Below are 22,186 nucleotides of genomic sequence, written 5' to 3'. Positions count from 1 at the left end.
GGGTGTGTTCATTGTTAACTGGCATGTCACTGCTTCTGAGTGTTGTCAGTGGACAGAGCTAGGAAATATATGTGTGTACACTAACCAATGTATACACCTCTCTATAGTTATTTCTGTATCTGTCTACCTATATATGAATTACATGAACATGAGTTTGTCCCTTTGTCTCTAATTCAGCACCACAGATTTAATTCTAGCTTTCCTCACTTGATTGTTTGCCAATTTCTTTCTCTCGCAGTGAGAAACCTGGCTCCCATTATCTACATTTATTTACATATTTGCTCAACCCTCATATCCATGCAGCTTCAGACTCATTAGCCCATGCCCCTGAGAGAAATAAACTACTAACTAGCGTGCAACAATTATATACAGTTCTTTTTTTCCTTTAGCCTTACAATTTCTAGTCAAAATACCATTTTCCGTAGTTACTTAGGTCAACACTATACTCTTTTAGGCCAAACTGGGAAGCAGGTACATTCCCACAGTTCACTGATATTTTAATTTCTCTTCTTTTGGGCATATGAGGGGTTAGAACTTCCTTGCCATCACCCGGTTAGGTAAGGACACGTTACTTGTTTTGTCCAATGAAATGTAAGAGAAGATGACAAGCGTTGCCTGCAGGAAGAAGAATTTGATTGATTGGTCCATCCCTCTCTTCCCCTGTCTTGGCAACTGTGGAAGCGTAAGTTGCTGTAGAAGTATGAGCTGCCTCACTACATGGAAGAGAGCAGCCTGGGAGAATCATCTAGACCCAAAGTGGGTTTTATGTGAGAATTAAACATTTATTAATTTAAGCTCCAGAGATTTTGGAGTTGTTTGTTACCGCAGCGTGACTGCGATCTAGCCTGATACATAAACAAGCATAATAATTAAGAATGATAAAATATAAAGAAGTAAACTCCAGCATGTCCCATGGGGAAAATTAGTGGTATAGATAAATGCTACGAATAGTGGTTCTTAAAGCTATTTATGTTCACCAATCCATTTGGAGATCTGATGAAAGGCATCTACTATCTTCTTCCTCAAATGCAAAAGTTACGTATACACAAGATTTCACATTCTGTTTCAGCCAGGTACATGAGCTCCCTGCAGCGTGTCTAGAGCACATGGCTCATCTCATGTGGGCAGCTGCGATTCATCTTCCCTGACAGCTGCCATGTGGGGATGTGGGTTCAGTGTTGAGGGCACAGATCTTTGGTATTAAGGTTCAGGTTGACCCCTGCAGGTGGAGTCAGTCTGAGAGAGTTTCTTGGAGGAGGTGCTGTTCAGGCTGAACCTTAAAGCAAAGGCAGAGAGAATGGGAACCAGATTTCGGGCGGAGGTCATATAGGCAGGAAGTGGCAGAAGAGCTCCTTGAACTCAGGGCTATCTTACTCCAGACCCCACCATTTCAACCTCTGTGTAAGGGCTTTTCACTCTTTCAGGAAGGCAAGCAGGAAACCTAACCCTGACTGGATGTGTTGAGCAAAGCTTTGAAGACCTTGACAATGGTTGTAAAATCTAATGTTCTCAGTGCCTGGCAAGTTAAATCAATGAGTTAAGTGAGAGGTGAAGGACGATAGGGAGTGGAGTGGACTGCAGTAAACTGGAGAGCACACGGTCCATCTCAGGTGGGCAGCTGCTGTTCGTCTTCAATTACAGCTGTGACGTGGGAATGTGAATTCAGTGTTCCACAATTCCAAGTTTTCAAGGGAAAATGTAAATATTGTTTTTCTGTGTGTGAAATATTCTGATATTTTACCAACGGACAAAGCATGTCTGGCAACCGGGGCCACCATGTGCAACTGGGTAGGTTGTGTTTGAGCTGAGGGTCCTAAGGAAGTCTACTCAGATAAAGGAATGTCTTTTTCTAATTCATACGCAGATACACATAGAGCTGCACAGAAGCCATGATTAGGTCATATCCGGCCTGCCGGCCTCCAATTTGAAGCCTCTGGTTTGGGAGGAAGCTTGCTTTCTCTGTTCTTATCAGGCCTTTCTGTAAACTAGCGTGAACAGCTTACAAGACACACCCGGTTCAACGCCATCAGCCCTGTCACCTGTGCGCGAAGCCGCAGTTCCCCTATGCCTGGCGTCCAGGCCCACAGCGTGGGGGAGGTGATGGGCATTTTGAATTCTGGCTGCTGGGCACTTGTAAACAGGTGCTATTTACCTGGTGTCTGTTTCCTTGAACTACAGCATTACCTGATTTTCTGGGCAACCGTGCAAAATATAATCACCCAATTCTTGTCCACCCAAAAGATGGAATAAAAGCAAAAGCAGGGTACAATTTCACGTTATGGACACTTGCCGCAGTGCACACGTAACACTAGTAATTTGGAAAGGAACAAGTCTGAGCTATCATTAGGGGCACTAATGTATTCCCCTGGGATCTTCTCACATAGCAGTTATTCCATGAAGCATTCCTTGCTGTAGTTTCCTGTTTTTCTTTCCTTCTCTCCGACTGTACAGCTTCCAGGGAAACAAAAACGGATGGAAAGGTGTTTTGGGTGTCCTCACCAGAGCAACACGCTTCCATTCTCGCTGCCAGGCCTCTGAGTGACGCAATTAAACCCAGCTTTCAGGGTGAATGGTAAACCCCGAAGCAGGCTCTGCCGCCTGGAAGAGAGGAAGGAGCTCACGCACTGAAAAGTGTGTTGGTGGTTTCACTTTGCTTCGTGGCCTTGTAGGGCCCCAAGACTCCGCTGGAGGTGTTGAGTACCCACTGGCTTCTGGGAGCTGATCATGATAAGCAAACAAAGCTCACACTGGCCAGAGATGCGGCCAGTGGCTTTGAAATAATCCAGGCATTCCAAGAATGCACGGCCACAGTCTGCTCCATCTGCAGAGCACACAGAGAAGAAATGTGAAGAGGTAATGCCCGTATTTTAAAGAAATCTCTTCTAGTACGTTATTGATGAGGGTTTTCTCTTTTCTTTCCTTTTTCTTCTTTTTCTGTCTTTGTTTTTCATAAATTTCTTTGGCTGCCATTGCAGTTCCAACACTCCTCTTCTCCCTTCCCCCATGGGAGTTATTTGAGTCATGATGTGCTTCAAAGGGGCCGATCTCCAAAAAAGAAAAGAAAAAGGAAAACTATTAGAAACCTAATGAGCCTCTTAGTCTCTGTTTTTTTTTTCCTTTCTGGCCTTGTGTGTAATCAGGAGAAGAGAGAAGGACCTCGTGTACATTGCTGTGAGGGAAGCTGCTCTGGGCTGGGTTGGTGGGAGGTGGTACAGGACTGATGCTTGTAGCCAGTGTCCGGAGTTTAGTGGGCATTCAATAGCGCGGTGGTTCTCAATTCATGTGTATTGGAAGCTTTTGGAAGATCTTCATTCAGTGCATCTTGGATAGGATCTACGCATCTGTAGTTTTTTAAATCTTCAAAGGCGATTCTGATATATAGCCAAAGAAGAAAATGTGTATTTGTTAGAAGGAAAAATCATTGAATTAAGGAAGGAGTAAAAAAATGCAACTAGACCAAAAAGCAATTGTATTAGATTTGAGGCAAGAATTCTTTTTTTCCAATTGTTTTGTTGAGATCATAACAGTTTATAGCATTGTATAATTTGGGGTGTACATTATTATTTATCAGTTTCTGTATGGACTGCATCATGATCACCACGGGTGATCTAATTTTTATCTGTTACCATACACACCTGCCATTTTACCCCTTTTGCCCCCTCAACCCCCTCCCCTCTGGTAACCACTAATCTGTTCTCTTTTTCCGTGTATTAGTTTATCTTCCACGTGTGAGTGAAATCATGCAGTACTTGTCTTTGTCTGGCTTATTTTGCTTAACATCATACCCTCAAGGTCCATCCATGATGTCACAAATGGGAGGATTGTGTCTTTTTTATGGCTGAGTAGTATTCCATTGTGTATATATATACCACATCTTCTTTATCCATTCAGCTGTAGAAGGGCAATTGGGTTGCTTCCACGTCTTGGCTATTGTGAATAATGCTGCAATGAACATAGGGGTGCATAAGTCTGTTTGAATTATTGACTTCAAATTCTTTGGATAAATACCCAGTAGTGGGATAGCTGGATCTTATGGTATTTCTAATTTTTTGAGAAATCTCTGTATTGTTTTCCACAGTGGCTACAGCAGTTTGCTTACTCACCAGCAGTGTTTGAGGGTTCCCTTTCCTCACATCCTCTCCAACATTTGTTATTTTTTGTCTTGGTAATTATAGCCACTCTGACAGGTGTAAGGTGATATCTCATTGTAGTTTTGATTTGCATTACCCTATAATTAATGATGCTGAGCATCTTCTCATGTCTCTGTTGGCCATCTGTGTATGTTCTTTAGAAAAATGTCTGTTCATATCCTCCACCCATTTTTTGACTGAGTTGTTTGTTTTTTTTGTTGTTGTTGTTGTTGAGTTGTATGAGTTCTTTATACATTTTGGATATTAACCACTTGTCAGATATATGATTTGCAAATACTTTCTCCTAGCTCATGGGTTGTCTTTTCATTTTGTTCATGATTTCATTTGCTTTGCAGAAGGTTTTTATCTGATGTAGTCCCATTTGTTTATTTTTTCTTCTGTTTCCCTTGTCTGAGTACATGTGGTATTTGAACAGATGCTGCTAAGACCAGTGTCAGAGAGTGTACCGCCTATATTTTCTTCTAGGAGTTTTATGGCTTCAGGTCTTACATTCAAGCCTTTAATCCATTTTGAGTTAATTTTTGTGTATGGTGCAAGATAATGGTCCACTTTCATTCTTTTGCATGTGGCTGTCCAGTTTTCACAACACAATTTATTGAAGAGAGGTTCCTTTCTCCAATATATGTTCCCGACTCCTTTATCAAGATTAACTGTCCTTAGATCTGTGATTTTATTTCTGGGCTTTCAATTCTGTTCTATTGATCCATGTGTCTGTTTCTGTGCCAGTACCATGCTGTTTTGATTACTGTAGCTCTGTAGTATATTTTGACGTCAGGGATTGTGATGCCTCCAGCTTTGTTCTTTTTTCTCAGGATTGCTTTAGTATTCAGGGTCTTTTGTTGTTCCATACAAATTTTAGGATTCTTTATTCTATTTCTGTGAAGAATGTGATTGGGATTATGATTGGGATTGCATTGAATCTGTAGATTTATTTAGGTAGTATGGACATTTTTAACTATGTTTATTCTTCCAATCCATGGGCATGGAATATCTTTCCGTTCTTTATGTCTTCTTTGATTTCGTTCAATGATGTTTTATAGTTTTCAATGTATAGATCTTTCACCTCCTTGGTTAAATTTATTCCTAGGTATTTTATTCTTTTTGTTGTGATTGTAAATGGGATTGTATTCTTGAGTTCTCTTTCTGCCAGTTCATCGTTAGTGTATAGAAATGCAACTGATTTTTGTAAGTTGATTTTTGTACCCTGCGACTTTGTTGTAGTTGTGGATTATTTCTAATAGTTTTATGATGGATTCTTTAGGGTTTTCTACATATAGAATCATGTCATCTGCAAACAGCAAGAGTTTCATTTCTTCCTTTCCAATTTGGATTCCTTTTATTTCTTTTTCTTGCCTAATTTCTCTGGCCAAAACCTCCAGTACCATGTTGAATAGAAGTGGTGAGAGTGGGCACCCTTCACCTGTTCCTGTTCTCAGAGGGATAGCTTTCAGTTTTTCCTCATTGAGTATGATGTTGGCTGTGGGTTTGTCATATATGGCCTTTATTATGTTGAGGTATTTTCGTTCTATACACATTTTATTGAGAGTTTTTATCATAAATGGATGTTGGCTCTTGTCAAATGCTTTCTCTGCATCTATTGAGATGATCAGGAGATTTTTGTTCCTCATTTTCTTAATGTGGTGTATGACATTGATTGATTTGCAGATGTTGAACCATCCCTGTGTCCCTGAAATAAATCCCACTTGATCATGGTGTATGATCTTTTTAATGTGTTGCTGTATTCAATTTGCCAATATTTTGTTGAAGATTTTTGTATCTAAGTTAATCAGCAATATTGGCCTGTAATTTTCCTTCTTTGTGTTGTCCTTGTCTAGTTTTGGCATCAGGGTGATGTTGGCATCATAGAATGAGCTAGGACGTGTTCTGTCTACTTCAATTTTTTGGAAGAGTTTGACAAGGATACTCTGTGTCTTTTGATTGGAGAATTTAATCCATTTACATTAAGAGTGATTATTGATATATGAGAGCTTAATACCACCATTTTATATCTGTTTTCTGGTTGTTCTTTGTTTCCATTGTTTCTTTTCCTTTGTATTTCTGACTGCCATTTCATTTTGGTGGTTTTCTGTGGAGGTTTTCTCTTTTTTAATGAATTGTGACCCTACTCTGATTTTTTGTTTAGTGGTTACTGTAAGGCTTGTATAAAAGATCTCATAGATGAGGTAGTCCTTTTTCTGATTTCCATTAGCCTCTTATTTCCATTAGCCTTAAGCAAGTTCTGTCCCTTCCTCTTCCCCTTCTGAGTTATTGTTGTCACAAATTATTCTGTCTTGTGTTGTGAGTTTGTGACTAAGTTAAAGTGTTTATACTGACTTTTGATGCTTTCCTTGCTTTTATCTTTTAACTTATAATCGAGTATTTGCTTCCCTGTTCTGAAAGAGAGCCACAGTTTTCTGATTTTGTCTATTTATCTCCTTGCTCAAAGCTTTTTAGACCTTTGCCTTTTTGTTTCAGGTATGAGGGCATCTTTAATCATTTCTTTTAGGGAGGTCTAGTGGCAATGAACTCCCTCAGCTTTTATTTATCTGGGAAAGCTTTTATTTCTCCATCATATCTGAAGGATTGTTTTGCTGGATAGAGTATTCTTGGCTGAAAGTTTTTGTCTTTCATATTTTGAATATATCATTCCATTCTCTCCTAGCCTGTAAGGTTTCTGCAGAGAAATCTGCTGGATGCCTGACAGGGTTCCTTTGTAGGTTATTTTATTCTGCCTTGCTGCTTTTAATATTTTATCCTTGTCAGTGACTTTTGTCAGTTTTACTGTTATATGCCTTGGAGAAGGTCTTTTAGCCTTGACATAATTAGATGTTCTGTTAGCTTCATGTATTTGTAAATCCAGTTCCTTCCTCAGATGTGGGAAGTTCTCAGCTATTATTTCTTTGAACAAACTCCTTGCGCCTTTCTCCCTCTTTTCTCCCTCTGGAATACTTATAATCCTTATGTTGGTTTTCCTAATTAAGTCTGATATTTCTCAAAGAATTCCTTCATTTAAAAAGAAAAGTCTTAGTTCTCTCTCCTCTTTCCACCTGTAGCATTTCTATATTTCCATCCTCTAAATCATCAGTTCTTTCCTCCATAACATCAGCTCCATTTTTTAAAGGATTCTAATTATTTTTTACTTCATTAATTGTGTTCTTCATATCCAGAATTTCTGCTTGTTTTTTTTTCTTACAGTTTCAATCTCTTCAGTGAAATATTCCTTCTTCTCATTAATTTTATTCCTGAACTCATTGAACTGTCTTTCTGTGTTTTCTTGTAACTCATTAAGTTTCTTTATGACAGCTATTTTGAATTCTCTGTCATTTAGATTGTAAATTTCTGTGTCTGCATGATTGGTTTCTGGAGAATTGTCATTTTCCTTCTGGTCTAAATTGTTGCTGTAATTTCTCATGGTGTTTGATGAACTAATATTTTCTCCTAGCCTTGATGAAGGATTGGTAAGGTGGATTGTAGGTGGGTACATGTTGCAGCACTCATTTACTCATTTAATAAATATGTATTGCGATTTCCCTGAGCAGCCACAGAAAACACACAGACACAGATTAAAAACCTGCAGAGAAAAAAAAAACCCAATTCTAAAAAGTACTCAATGAATACAAAAGAAGGCAGGAAAGGAGCATCAAGGATCAGAGAATAGAAGAAGAAAAATAGACAAAAGTGATAAAATGATAGATTTAAGCCCAATCTTTATCCATAACTATATTACCTTAAATGGGAGTAAATACTCCAATTGTAAAGCCAGTATTCTCAGGATGGATAAACAGCTAATTGGTATCTATAATTGATGTACCTTAAATATGAAAATGTGAATAGACTGAAAATCAAAAGAGGAAAACAGTATACCAAACACTACTCATAAGAAAGCTGGTATGCCTCTGTTAAACAGACAAAGAAGATTTCAAAACAGGAAATATTACCAGATATAAGAAGGAGACATTTCATAATAATAGGGTCAATTCATCAAGAAGAGAGAATCCTAAATGTATATGCTTCTAAGGCATGTGCATTCATCAAACTACATGCAAGAAAAATAGACGGAACTAAAGGGAGAAACAGATCGATGGACAACCAGGATGGGAGACCTCAACACTCCTTTCTCAGTAACTGATGGCCAAGGAGACAAAAAAAGCAGAAAAGGTACTAGTAAGCAACACAATGTAATAGACATTTATAAAATTCTTACAATCAACAGATACAGAATATACATTTTTATTAAGGACACATAAAAGATTAACCAAAATAGACCAGGTTCTGGATCATAAAACAAGTCCCTCCAAATTTTTAAGGTTGAAATAATACAAAATGTGTTCTCTGACCAGGATAACATTAAATTAGAAATAATTAATAAAAATATATCTACATATTCCCCACACATTTGAAAATTAAACAACACACTGGCAAATAACCCATGGTTCAAAGAAACATTCATAAGGGAAATTAGAAAATATTTTGAAGTAAGTAATAATGAAAACACAAATATCAAAATATGTAGGGCACCGCTGAAGTGGTGCTAAGAGAGAAAATCATGTCTTTAAATACTTATATTAGAAAAGAAGAAAGATCTAAAATAAATTATATAACTTCTACCTTGAGAAACTAGGAAAAGTGGAGCAACTAAGGTCAAAGTAAGTTAAAAGGAGGAAATTGTATATATATGTGTGTATTATATATATATATATATTCTATGGAATATATATATATATATTCTATGGAAAAAATAGATAAATGTGAAGTCCAAAAGTTGATATTATTTAACAAATATTAGTGAAATTGATAAACTACAGACAAGACTGAACCAGAAAGAAGAGGGAAAACACAAAGACTAACATTAAGAATGAAAGAGGATATCACTACAGGCACCTTATGCCATCACGTTTTACAACTTTTAAAAAAATACAGTAATCCAAACTGTTTAAAGAAGAAATAGATGATCTGACTAGCTCTAAATATTCATTAAAAATTTAACTCAGAATTAAAATCCTTTTCACTAATAAACTCCTGTCTCCACCAACCTCACTGGTGAATTCTATTAAATGTTTAAGGAGGAAATAACCTTCATCTTATACAAACTCATCAAAAATAATGGAGGAGGAGGGACTTTCTAACTCATTTTATAAAGCCAGCACACTAAAACCTGAGAAGGACATTGCAAGAAGAGAAAACTGAGGGTCAGTATCACTCATTAAATACACTAAAAAAATCCTTAATGTAATATTAGCAGTTAGTATAGAAGTATATAAGAAATACAATACATTATGATCAAGTGGGTTTAATTCTAGGAATGTAAGATTCTTTCAATATTCAAAAGCCAATGTAATTCACTTCATTTACAGAGTGCAAGAGAAAAGTGATATGATGATCTCAAGAAGTGCAGAAAAAGTATTTGACAAAATACAAAACACATTTATGATTATGAAAAAGGAAGAAGAACCTTTGAGCAAATTAGAAATAAAAAAGAATTTCTTCAATTTAATATAGGGCATCTCTGAAAAAGATCTCATTCTTAATGGTGAAATATTGAAAGCATTAACATCATTTGTTAATGTCATTCTTAATGGTGAAATATCAAAAACATTCATCCTAAGATTGAGAACAGGAAAATTTTTCTACTCTAAACAGTTTCTCCTCAACGTTTTACTAGAGTTCAATGAAATAAAACGTTGATAATGATGAAGTAAAACTATTCATAATGACATGATTGCACATATAAAGGAATCTTAAAAAATTAGTAGATCTGATATGTGAATTAAGCAAGGTCTCAGCATAAAAAGCTAATGTACAAAAATCAATTGTATATCTGTATATTATCAACAAACAATTGGAAAATAGAATTTTTAAAATACCATTCATAATAAAACCAACAAATATCTAGAAATAAATTTAACAAAAGACGTAAAAGACCTTTACATTAAAATCTATAAAATACTGTCAAGGAAAAAGTAAAGACTTAAATAAAAATGGTTTTACCATGCTCATGGAATTGGAAGACTCAGTATTATAAAGATGTCAAATTTCACTCAAATTGATCTATAGATTTAGTGTAATTGCAATCAAAATCCCATCAGGCTTTTTTGGTAGAAATAAATAAGCTGCTAATAAAATTTGTATAGAAATGCAAACAACCTAAAATAGCCAAAACAAAGAAGAACAAAGTTGGAAGACTTATGCTACCTGATTTTAAGATTTGCTATAAAGCTATAGTAATCAAGACAGTGTAATACTGGTGTAAGGACGGACAAATAGATCTATGGAACAAAAAAGAAAGTCAAAAAATAGATCCACATGTATACAGTCAATTGATTTTTCAAGAGAACATCAATACAATTTAATGGGAAAAGGAAAATCTTTTTGACAAATTATGCTGGATAACTGGATATCTGTATGGGAAAAAATTTGAACTGCTGCTCATCCCTCACACCATACACAAAATCAGCTGGAAGTAGATTACAGCTTGAAATGTAAAAGCTTAAACTATAAAACTCTTAGATGAAAAAATAGATGAATATCTTTGTGATCTGGGCTTAGGCAAAGATTTTTTAGATAGAATGCAAAATGTGAAAATTATAAAAGAAAAAGATAATAAACGACTTCATCAAAATTAATTTCTGCTCCTTAATAGTCATCATTATAGGAATGAAAAGGCAAACCACAGAATGAGGAAAATGTAGACAGTATTTTCTGCAAAGTATGCCATATATATCCACAAAAACTTGTATCCAGAATATATGAAGAACTCCCACAAATAAATAGCAAAAAGAGAAACAACCCAAGACAAAATAGTTGAAGGACTTGGAAAATTCACAAAAGAGGATACATGAATGACCGCTAAGTACATGAAAAGATGTTCGATGTTTTAAGCTTGATGGGAAATGCAAATTAAAACCATAATAAGAAACTATTATATATTCACTAAAATCTATAAAATTTAAAAAGGCTAACAATATCTTACGATGGAAAGGATGCAGAGCAACTGGACCACTCACGTGTTGTTGGTGGAGGTGTAAAATTAGACAACCGCTTTGGAAAACTGTCAGTTTCTTATAAAGTTCAAAATACACCTACCTTATGATCCAGCAACTCAACTTCTACCTATTTACCCAAGAGAAATGGAAGCATATTTCCACAAAATGACTTGTTCATTGCAAGAATGTTTATTGCAGCTTAACTCATAATAGTAAGAAATTCAAAACAACATGTTTAAATTTTCTTGTTGTCCATCAACAAGAAAACGCATTAACAAACTGTGATAAATTTGTGCACTGGAATAGTGTGCAGCAAAAAAGGAACAAATTACTCATTCATACAACACATGGGTAAATCTCAAAAACACAATGTGAGAATCAATCAAGATAAAAAATAACTCATACTGTATATTTGCATTTATATCGAATTAAAGGACAGGCAGAACTAATCTATGAAGAATCATAACTGTGTTTCCTCATAGAGAGAAATCAGAATTGTGGTTACGTCTGGTGGGAAGAGGGTTAAAACTTGAAAGAGACACAGGAGAACTTTCAGGGTGATGATAATACTCTATACCTTGATCGAGGTGTTACTTAAATGAGTATATACATTTGCCAAAGTCCATCGAAATGCGCATTTAGGATCTGTGCATTTTACTGTATGCAATTAAATCAAAGAAAGGAATGTATGGACACCCACTGTGTCTTAAGTGCTATACTAGACCCTGGGGGTAAGATAGTGAGCAAAAGTCATAGTCCTTGCCCTCATGGAACTTAGAAAGGAGAGGTGGAGAAAGATATCAATGGAAAAATCATGTACTTGAAAACCTGAGAAATGTAGATGAGCAAAATGTTTGAGCAGGAATCTGAGAGCACAGCAGGTGTGAACAACAATCCCTAAACTCAGATGTGCAACAAGTATCACATTCTGCTAAATTGTCTTAGTTCTCCCCCATGTGGGTGGGTGGGAAGTTCCATCTCTGTCTGCCTTGGGACTGCCTCCTCTTTCCTGATCACTTCACCCTCAGGGACTCTGGTGGTACCTGGACAGAGTAGTGTAGTCCTCCAGGCTCCAGGCAATCAGGGCTTTCGTGGTCATTGCTGATATCTTTTTGTCCAATGAGGGAGGATCCTTGAAGGAGAGAGGCATGCTACTGTTGAACTCATAAGCAGTTCTCTAGAAACCCCACACAGCCATCTTTTGGAGGTATTGCCATCTCCTCAGGGGTTTGTCTAGGAGTAAAGAGAAGGTCTCCACTGTTCACTGGATTTCTCACTCTCTCTTGCCCTCTACTCCTCCAACTTCTCTGTGGACACCTGGCATTGTCTTTTTAGAGAGCTTAAACTGCTGGCAAAGACAGGATGCCTTTGCTCTCTGCCCTACAAAACTTGGTTATTCAAGGAAGGACAACAAGGCCAAACTACAGGCTTGAAATGTGAGAAAGAAAGAAAAATCACACATGTATATGCAATGATAATTTCAATAAATTATCCTGCCCAAGATTATTTACTGGAGCAAAGTGATTCAGGCAGAGAGGCCTGGGAAGAGCTTCTCTGAGGAACTAATGATTGAACTAGATTTCTTGAAGAGGTGGAATTAACTACGTAAGGTGGGGTGGGGGAAGGAGTGTTTCAGGAGGTAGGACAGCATATGTAAAGGCCCTGTGGTGAAGGGGAGCATGCTGTATTCAAGGAACCTAAAGGAGGCTAGTGGACTGCTGTGCAGTGAACAAAGCATAGGGGTACAGAAACCAGAGAGGCAGGCAGGAGCCAGACCTGGGAAGGCCAACATTGCCATCCTTATCTTAGGGTAAATGGGCAGCTATTGAAGTGTTCCAAACTCCTTTTTTCTCCCTCGCTTTAAAAAATATATTTAGCTAGAGTGTTTATTGAAGGTATGGCTGGTCCTCAATTCTACCCACTGCTGGGGCTGCTTCTAAGTGGAGTCAGGAAGCCCCAACACACATCCCTTTTGGGTTTTGTAGATTCAGAAGGGCCACTGATCTCGGGGATGGGCACACCCATGCATACGGGTAACGTTGTACTCCAGCCAACCCTCATTACTGCATATTTCTTCAACTTGGGATATGTGATCACTTTCCCAGTTGATTCAAAGCAGTTAGGTGAAATGGCTGGAGAAATAAAAGTAATTTAGGTTATAAATGAGAATGCTAACCATATGATAGGTTGCTATAAGGAAGATCAACATTAATGTGCTGTAATATGCAATCTGAACTTGCAGAGGAGTGAGTTATGTACTGCAATAATAAGGAGGCACAAAAGTTATGTGAGTACTTACTGTCAGGATAGCTATTTCTACAATGAGGCTTTTACAATCTGGGTGCATGTCTGTGCATAATTTTCATATGCTTCCCAGGTATCATACGTTATATCTAAAGACAGGAAGAGGCTAGTGGCCAAAGGAGGAAAAATATGCTATTAAACTCATTAATTTGTGAGTTCTGGTTATAGAATGATTGTGAAGGACAGTCATTTCTTGGCTTGAATGTGTTCTTTTGCTGTAATTTTAAGTGTGAATGTGTGAAAATATTGAGTGCATCTGCTAAGTGAGGCAAAGTGTAGAGTGAAACTTTATTTATTTAACCTTATTTTGTCAGTAATGAGGATGGGGAATCTATAAAGAAAGGAAGAGTCCTTCTCAAAATAGAGACTGAAAATGGAAATAAAATGGAGTGATGTACTTAAAATACTGAATAGAATCTGTTTTAATTTCTGTTTTCTAGCACCTTCGAGTACTTTAGAAGCACAAATTTACATATCGGTTATAAATCAGTCGTGGAATCCGAAAGTACTTTTATTAGGCAATAGTTTGAACTTATCACAGTTTGAATGACTCTATGTTCCTAAAAGTAACACAGCCAGCTGCATTTCTTGAAATATATTCTAGAATTTTTCCCTAACTCAGAATGAATGTCCTACTTTCCTAAGCAGTTCTACCCACTGAAGCTTTGGTTGAAGTGAGAGAATTCCAGCCTAGCGTCATTGGCTGGCAGACACTAATGACCTCAGGGAGCCAGAAGGCCAGGCCCCTGGGCCGATAGGAAGGGCATTGTGCCAGATGCCTGAGTTCAGTGTTTTAATTCTACTGATGTCACTCGGAGGAGGGTAAATGGGCTACACAGCACTGTCATAGACCTTTGCGGTCTAGCTTCTGCTGAGCTCCAAATCGCTGCTCTGAAGTCCTCCCACTTGTGCCTGGGTAGCTCCGTTTCTTCAGCAATAAGTTGACTGCTCCAGCTTTCAATGTCTGCCCTTCGCCCCGCCCCAGCTGCTCATCAAATCTCACAGAGGGCAGGAGAGGGGTAGAGGGGATTCTCCCTCATAGACCCCCTTCCTTAAGGTCTTATAGAAGTGGTATCTTGTCTCTCTGTCCTTCCATCTACGGCTAACTAACCCTCCCACTTAACCAGTCTCTACATGTTTTTGATATCCCTTCGCTGGCTCCGTCTCCCTACTCAGCTCTCCCCCTGATTTCTCTCCTACCCCGAAAGAACTCTTGCCCTGCAGAATTCACAAATTCACCTTCGGGCTGTGGCCATCTTCCTCACTTTACACATTTGCATCTTCCCTTGCGTATCAGAACAGGTAGGGAAAGTACTCGTCAGGCTGAGACCTGGGGCAGAGTTTCAGAGACTCTGGCTCTCCTCTCCAACCTTCCTTACTGGGCAGATGCCCAGCTGCCCTCTGTGAATTGCATCTTTGTCCCCTGTAAGTCTTTTTTTTCTTTGTGGTTTTTGGTGTTTCGAAGGATTTTCCATTTCTTAAAAACATACTAGCTTATAAAAACTGTGTCACATATCCTCATTATAGAAAATAGATACTTTATATCTATTTTTAAAAAATAGGTATTTAAAACGTAGGAAAAATAGATATTTATTAGCAAAGATAGAAAATAAAACTTCCCTTTGATCCTACCAGACATTTTATGCACGTAAACACACATCGGCAGTATGGTGTAGCAGTTAAGAGCATGAGGTATGGGCTGGAGTGTGTGAATTTGAAAGCCAAGCTCTGCCACTTATTGTCTGTGTGACCTCAGGCGCATTAGTAAACTCTCTGTGTCCCAGTGGCTTCATCTTTAAAATGAGGTGAAAATAGTAACATTGCTAGCGTTGTAAGGATGAATGGGTTAGTATTTACAAAGTGTTTAGAACTGTACCTGGAATGAAGGAAGTCCTCAATAAATGTGCTACCATTGTATCATTTATAAAGAAATGACGTCATGCTACATGTGGAATTTTACAACTCGCTTTTTCACTAAAAATATATTTTGAACAGTTTTTATGTCAATGAATGGCTAATCTGTTAGCTATATTATCCTTTAAACATATTATTTTAAATGATTGTATAATATTCCATTGTGTAGTTGAACTTGAATTTATTTAATTAATATTCATTAGGTGAATTGTTTCCAGTTTATAATATAAAAAATGCCAGCAATTAACATCCTAGTCCAGGCTACATCTTTGGACATATCCATGGTTTCTAGAAATGGGATTTATGGGTCAACAGATAAGCACATTTTTAAGACTCTTGATTTAAATTGCTAAAATGATCTCCAGATTATACTCCCATCAATAAATTTTCAGTTTTTTTAAAAACATTGCTTCCTTCAAGGGTCCGCAGGAACTTTACATTCACTGTATTCTGTTGCGCCTGATCTGGCTAACTCTTTTGCGTACATGGCTTTCTAATAGGTATTATGCCAAGCACTGATTTTCAGATAGTTGTAGCAAGGCATAGTCATGAGGCTTCAGGAAAGAGGTCCCTATATTAGCTAAAGATCTTAGGAAGACCTTGAGAATATAGCTAAACCCTAAAGGACGCCCTTAATGAAGAGGTTCTCAAATTTAGCTGCACATTAGAATCTCCTGGGCGAACTTCTAAAAGAAATACCAATGCTTGGGTCTAGACTCAAACGGCCTGGGGCAAGGCACAAGCATTGAATGATTTACAAAGCTGTTCAGATGATTCTAATGTGCAGTCTGAGTTGAAGACATTAATGGATTGAATTTCTTTAATTACAGGTGAGATTACTTGAATTCATCATGTGTTTCCTTACACCTGCCGTTGGTGTCATCTTGGTACTACCCTTCAGTCATTCCCTTCTTTGTGAAAATAAAAATAATGATTTCAAACATTGGCAGTATCTAGAAGCTCAGGTAAATATATTCTTGCTATTCACTTTTCTCTTTCCGTGATGCTGTAGACAGCATCCTAACATTAATCTTACTGCTAACCCATCAATCATCTCTCTGATCACATCTCTTCTCCTAGATACTAAAGATCTCTCTTTTCAGGTGATTCCACATACTATTGTGCTTCCCATGTTGAGTGTGATGTAAATGTCATTGGTTCTATTTTGTTGCTTTTATGAGACAATCTCAGCACTGGCCAAGTTTGTTGGAAATGTGAATTCTTGATGGAGCTCGCTGAACCAGAGACTTGACACTTGTGGAATTTTGCAAGCTGTGGGGAACCTCTCAGCTAAGGATTCTCAGTATAAAACTAGGGAAGGCGTTTGATTAAAATGCTTTGCAAGAGTATGTTCTCGAGTTTTCACAAGTTTGTTCAAAAAAATACAGAGAGCTAATCTCCCTACAACAAGATACTTAATCATACTGTGTACTTAAAGAAACAAACAAAACTTTACAAAGGTATGATGGAATGTGTACTCTTAAAACTTTTGGTGAAAATATAAATTGGTAAAACCATTTTGAAGAGCAATCTGAAAATATTTACTAAAATTAAAAATGAATATCTACTTTCACCCAGAAATTCGTGTCTAGGAAATTATGGATATTCTTATAAACTTGTACCAAGACACATGTATGAGGTTATTCATTTGAGCATTGAGCGTTATACCAAAACATTGGTAATAACCTACATGTCCATCAGCAGGAGACTGCCTATATAAATATGGCACATCCATCCAGCTGTTAAAATTATGGATTAGAGTAGTTTATATAGACATCGATGTACTCCCATGATGCATAAGCGAGCAAAATAGGCAAGCTATCGAATGGTCTGTAGGATTGCATTTGTCTAAATTTAAAAATAAAATCATAAATGTGGTTTTATGTCCTTTGTATCTGGAAGGATCAATGAGGAACTGTTAAGAATGGCCATCTTTGAAATGCAAAGGGTTGAGGAAGAAGAGAGACTTATACATTTTAATTTTGTAGGTTTATGTACTTTTTGGATTGTAAAACCACATTTATGTGTTATTTCTCTTTCAAAAATTAGGTAAAGAATTTTGACAGTTGTGGGGTCTGCTAAATCACTTTGCAGTTTGAAAAAAAGGAGTAAAACAGTCACAGAAAATGCTTTACAAGTATCTTTGAGAGTTTGATGAGGAAGAACGCCACATTCGATGGTATGTGGGTTGGCACGGTATTCCCTCTGAGCTAACTGTTCTTCAAAGCATGTGGTTCAAAAGTGATCCTCAGGTAGGCTTACAAGAATTGGTTATGTTATTTTCCACGCCTTAAAAAAAAACATCTAGGGGCCAGCCTGGTGGCGCAGAGGTTAAGTGCACATGTTCCACTTTGGGGGCCCAGGGTTCGCCTGTTCGAATCCCAGGTGCGGACATGGCACTGCTTGGCCAGTCATGCTGTGGTAGGCGTCCCACGTATAAAGTAAAGGAAGATGGGCACCAAGGTGAGCTCAGGGCCAGTCTTCCTCAGCAAAAGGAGGAGGATTGGCAGCAGTTAGCTCAAGGCTAATCTTCCTCAAAAAAAAAAATTATAAAATAACCTAAAAAATCTAGAACATTTCCTTGCAAAAGAGTTACCTCCTGTTGTGTCAAGCCATTTAGTGATTTGGGAAAAGGAAGTTAGCTTTGGTGAACAGATTTTTCTCGGCTATCCGTTGTTCTCCTGTCCTTGGTATATCATGAGTTTTAGGGAAATACCTAAGAGAGTGGTTTAACATTAGTGTCGTTCTCATTGTTTTAGTTGCAATCTGTATCACACATATCCAGACACCTAGAGAAAGAAACAGGTCTTTACCTGAGTGTCCTGTTGAGTCTTGAAAGATAGTATTTCAAAGAAACACGCCAACCAAGCTGTTCATCTCGAATGCCAACTTGTTCTCCTCCCGCTGTCTCTCCTTCCTGGCCCTGTTCCTTCCTACACCATGACCTCCTCATCCATGTTCGCTATACCCATGTTTCCTTTCCACCCCCACCACCGCCACCTTTGCTCAGACGAACCCATGCCTGGATTAGAGAACAGGAAGTTATGCTGTTTCCTGCTAATTTTTCCTGCAAAACCTACTAGAATCATTTCCCTAAAATGCTCTTTTATCATGGTGTCTCTGATTGTGCATAAGTAGAGGTTGCCTGTGAGGTTGATCCCACACTCCTTAGCCTGTATTCAAACTCAGTCCAGATCCAGGAAGTCTTTCTTGGTTGAACTGAGAACCCCCATCCCCTGCATTCACACACACATCTACACAAACACACATAAACTCGCACTTACAGATTGTGCTTCTTGGGTCCAGTCCTCACTACTGAAGTGAATTTCATAGTATCCTGAATTCAGTGATTTTTAATGGTTATGCAAATGGTGTGATGTCAATTTATACACATGCAGGCACACAGAGTACACAAACACATTTCCAAGATTTATTTACCAAAGAGACTCAGTCATGAAAAGATCTGTTTGAATCAGAAGAGACTGAAATACCAATAGATGGAATGTTTAAATCCTTTTGCTCCCTTTTTTTGACTAAGGTTAGGATGCCATCAAGATGAGGTCAGCTACAGAAAATGGAATAGTTGCAATTTCTTTACCTAACTGCAGAGTTCTGTGTAAATTATCTAGCCTCTTACTCAGGCCTGGTCTTGATAGATTCCTTGAGGGGAGTGGCTGTGCCTGTTTCTTTGGAATCTCCCAGTATCCTATGTAATTCCGAGAAAAGTTGCCTGGACATCCAGTTTAGGAACCCAGGCCTTATATGTTCTGATAGGTTCTTCATACAGCTTACCCAAGGAGGATGTGCAAATTTGCAGGGTCCTGGGGCAGGGAGCAGAGCAATTGGTAGCTTATAAGGCCATGGTCTTTCCCCGCAGAAAGGACATGCTTGTGGAGCTCCCTTTAAGACCAGGCCAATGCCCCCTGCTTCCTGGGTGTAACCACCGTCTTTGGAGTCAATCTCAATCATCATCAGTATCAGGGAAGGCGTTTTTTCTCAACCTTAGAATGAAAAGATTAGATTCGGGTCTGAACAGTAGCAATGGGATCCAAAAGCTACTTTCGATAATGCGAAAGGGCTTGTAGAAGTCATATATTTGCCTTCAAAGCACCACATTACTGATTATAGGTTAAATGCGGTTTGTTAGACAAATCTTTTCCAAATGTGGAGTTTGTACAGGGAAATGAACAAAAGGGGTTCATGGTGGAGCCTAGTTGATCTCTATGCCCTTTCCAGGCCCCCTTGATATTCTTCAATTCCTAGCTGGTCCATGAACTTGATAATGTGGGCAAAATGCTCTCATTCCACCTACCATGTTTTCTTGGAAGAGCCTAAACAGTCTTAGCATTGGGCAGTGCCTCTGGACTGGGCAAATCTCCTACCTGACTTTGACAGCACCATCCACCTATCTTGACTCTTCAGTCCTCTGTGTCTGAACCCAGAAGGTTGAAAAGTGCTCTTCCTTCCTTTCTTTCTCCCCTCTTCTCATCCTCCCTCCCTCCCTCCCTCTTTCTTTCAGCCTGGACTTGTCAGTATAATTTTCTGTGTTTGTTTTTATATCCTAGGCCTCTTCTCTCTGTTCTATGTATGCATCTTCTTGTGTCTTTCCCTGAACCTATGCATGTTTTGCTCTATCCCATTTTCTGGATTCAACTTTATCAACATGGTAGCCGTAAAACCCACTTGTTTTCTTCCTTTAAAATGCTGACAATTTTGTAGATATCAAGTATGAGGGCAGCGCCTCCAGCCGCTGTAGGATGGCTATATTAGGCTGTGCTTCTTATAGCTGTCCTTATGATTGTTGCCAGTAATTTGATAAATGCATACTAGCTAATAAAGTACAATTAACATTTAATAATCAAAAATGTGGAGTCAGTTGTACCTCTCTCACCGTAATGATGAGCAAACCTTTTATGTTGTGATGTCTTAACAGTTAGCTGCATGAGTGCTAAATGTTGCTTTTAATTAAACAATAAAGAATGTAACACCCTTTGTGGTATCATTATAAATTTTGATGTGGTACAACAATTTGATTCTTTAAAAATTAATTGCCTAGGAGTATGTTTAAGTAGTATTGATTATGTTGCTGCCTCGCGTTGATCTGTGATACTTAACCCAACATTTAAAATATCTTTTCCCCATTATATGTTGTGATGCAAGAGTAAAAGCAAAGTACAAAACAAATAGGCACTTGAATTCTAATAGCAATAAGCAATAAATGTCAGGCATCTGGAAATTATGGTTGCAATTTCATCAGAGTACACTTTGTTCTTCTATTGTGCCTGCATGAATTTTGCTACAGGCAAAATCTATTACAGATAACAGTTAAGAACCTTTCTAATCTACACAGATAGTCATGGCAAAATGCTAGAAAACTAAATGTTGGAAAATGTAATATTGCAGGGGAAAATTGACACTTGTAGAAAATAATGTGGTCCTATTTAGAACCAGAAATGGTAATCATTTCTTTAGGATCACGATGTGGTGGATGTTCCTGCGACGGGTGACCCAGATGAAGGACACAGCGCTGGGACTGAATCCTGTTCTGCTGGCTGGTGTGTGTGTGTATAGGTAAATGCTTATCTGTAAATGGAGGGGTGGGGCGTGTGCTTAACGATCGCTACCTGGAATTGTAATTACAAAGTCAGATCACCCGTGAGAAGCCGGGGTTTTTTCCACTGCCCTTGGGTATACCGAAGAGGAATATTTCTATTCTGGGGCCAGTTGACTCCCCTCAGGAGAAAGATTAGTTAGTATTCACCACTCTTGATGGCACATAGTGACCCTGGATAGTTGCTTGGTAAATTTACTAAGTGAGCTTTCATGAAATTGGCTCCCGGCTATTAACTTGGAGACAGAGCTTTTCTGCACTTAACTCCAGCTTAACCTGCATCTTTTAGGTCTCAGGGCATTAGAACTAGAGTTTGAATATCTGGAGTCTATCATTTACCTTATAATCTTCTTCCTCTTTATTTTTCACGTCTCTTCAATATATATAAAGCATTACCACCTGGATTAGTTATCTATTGCTGTGTAAACAATTGCCTCCAGATTTAGCAGCTTAAAGTTTGTTATCTCACAATTTCTATGGGTCTGGAATTTGGGAGCAGCTGAGAGGGGTGGCTCTGGCTTGGAGTCTCTCGAGAAGTTACCGTCAAGGTGTCAGTCAGGGCTGCAGTCAAGTAAAGACTTCATGCCAAGCTGGGGATGGAGGATCCTCTTCCAAAAGGAGAGCTATTGGCAAGAGGCGTCAATCCTCGCAGGTTGTCGGCAGGAAGCTTCCATTCATTGCCGTGTGAATGTCGCCATAGACCTGCCTGAGCGTGCCCACAACTTGACAGCTGGTTTCTCCAAGAGCAACTGATCTGAGAGGAAGGAAGCTGCAGTGCCTTTTATGAGCTGGCCTGAGAAGTCACTCACTGCCATTTTTGCCACATTCTGTTTGTTAAAAGTGAGTCACTGAGTCCTACTCGTATTGAAGGGGAGAACTAAACTCCACTTCTTGAAGGGAGGCGCATCGAAGGATCGTGGATGTATTTTTAAAACCAACATCCACCTAAACCGGCTGCACCAGCATGGCCTCGCAGGGCAGACTGTCTTCCAGGCCCGTTCAAGTTGTACCTTGTCTCAAAAGACCTCCTTCGCTTCTTGGACCCATATTTTTCTCCCTTCACTCACGCCTAGATAATAGCATCTCACCTCTTTGAGCATCTTGTCTTTGACTGCTATGAATCATTATTCTAAGTGTGTATTTTTTTTTCTCCCCAATAAAATGTTAGATGTCTCAAGGCAAGGGTTATGTCTTATAACTTTATCTTCTCTAGAGGCCATTCC

General features: G+C 38.4%; 1 long non-coding RNA gene across 1 annotated transcript; it reads left to right on the top strand.

Moving 5' to 3' along the window:
- Positions 1–2,644: 2,644 nt before the first annotated feature.
- On the top strand, positions 2,645–20,916 carry LOC124251416 (uncharacterized). The gene is made up of 3 exons (XR_006891752.1): positions 2,645–2,853; positions 16,183–16,317; positions 20,825–20,916. It is a non-coding gene; the product is annotated as an uncharacterized LOC124251416 (long non-coding RNA).
- Positions 20,917–22,186: the final 1,270 nt, after the last annotated feature.

Source organism: Equus quagga, chromosome 13 (assembly GCF_021613505.1).
Source record: "Equus quagga isolate Etosha38 chromosome 13, UCLA_HA_Equagga_1.0, whole genome shotgun sequence".
In the NCBI taxonomy this organism is placed as follows: domain Eukaryota; kingdom Metazoa; phylum Chordata; class Mammalia; order Perissodactyla; family Equidae; genus Equus; species Equus quagga.
The sequence above is the reverse complement of the archived record's forward strand: the minus strand, read 5'-3'. Positions and strand labels throughout refer to the sequence as shown.